Source organism: Austrofundulus limnaeus, unplaced genomic scaffold (assembly GCF_001266775.1).
Source record: "Austrofundulus limnaeus strain Quisiro unplaced genomic scaffold, Austrofundulus_limnaeus-1.0 Scaffold153, whole genome shotgun sequence".
Lineage (NCBI taxonomy): Eukaryota > Metazoa > Chordata > Actinopteri > Cyprinodontiformes > Rivulidae > Austrofundulus > Austrofundulus limnaeus.
The window spans coordinates 1,147,979-1,149,303 of record NW_013952555.1 but is presented as its reverse complement, the minus strand read 5'-3'; positions in this window follow the sequence as shown (position 1 = coordinate 1,149,303).

Sequence of the window (1,325 nt, the reverse complement as noted above, 5' to 3'; positions counted from 1 at the left end):
TCCTAATACTCCATCATAGATACTGGAGCTAAACCCGAATTATTAATGTTTTTTTTATTTATGTGTAACATTTTAATAGTGAAGTTGTTCTTCCAGTAAAAACACGTGTAAATACGTTACGGCGCATTTTAAATCCGACATGAAACTGATCACTATGGTAACGGGGGAGCACGTTGTCATGCAAACCCACGTGAAGCCGACGTCAGGCGAAGGGTAGACCGTCTCATTTCACAGCAGTTTTGAGCAGCCTACCCGGCCCAGCGAGGACGTGACCTACATGGCCCAGCTAGGCTGGGTCCTCATGAAGACCCAKCCCATGAATTGAGACACAGCCGCAGTGTCCGCTTTCATCATAAACAAACACACCCACAAATTTCTGACCAATCACAAAATAATTTCTTATACAGAGGGGGATGAAATGATCTGGCGGGCTGTGACAAGAAGGAGTGGAAGACTCGAAGATTCAAACAAACTCATGCAATTTTTKTCATACAACTGCAGAGTAGTTGGAGGCCTTAATCTTTCCATTCTCAGGTCTTGCTTACAGTTGTGCATGATGCAAATTGCGTAGCCTTCATTTCCTAACTCCTGCTGATACCCTGTCTTGTGCATTGGCCCCCCAGGTAGAACTGTGTCCTACAAACCTATGTGACTCACAGTGCGTGCTTGGCCAGAAATCCATGGGCGGTTTTGTTTATGTGRAACAGCACCTTCTTCTGCATGTCATTTCGCTGAAAATGGTCTGCTCCCAGAACCCAGTAGTTAATTTAGCAAGATGGGTCCATCTCCATGGTTAACAAGAAAAAGAGTTTCCTTCAACTCTTCAAACATCTGCGACATCATAGAGTAAAGAAACAACAAAACTATCTATCCTGCTGTCCTGATGCAGCCCAATAATCCAAGTAGGAAAAAAAAGTTGAGTCAAGTCTAGCCTGGCCATTGCCTTSCTATGCATTTCAGCTCAATTCTAATCTCCCTTCACTGCTCTKTCTGGGCTYTCTCTCATTGACATGGATTTTTCCAGTAGAWTTTCAACCGGGCCAATCAGCGAACAGGAGTTGTGCATGACGACATTGATTTTCTGTGCTGTTTTAGTCTGCCTGTAGTTGAACAATGAAAGTGGAGGAAGTGAATGAAGCCAGTCCGTGTTCACAAGGCTTCCAAATTAAATTCAATTTGTCTCACAAAGCTGCAGCACTCATTAGCCATCTTGTTGAACTCAGTACTTCTCTCTCCCAGTACAGGRCAGTTGTTTACAGCACACGCAATTAGCTTCCTAGCTTCTCRTCCTTCACGGTCGAGCTGACGCACTACATRTGCCACAG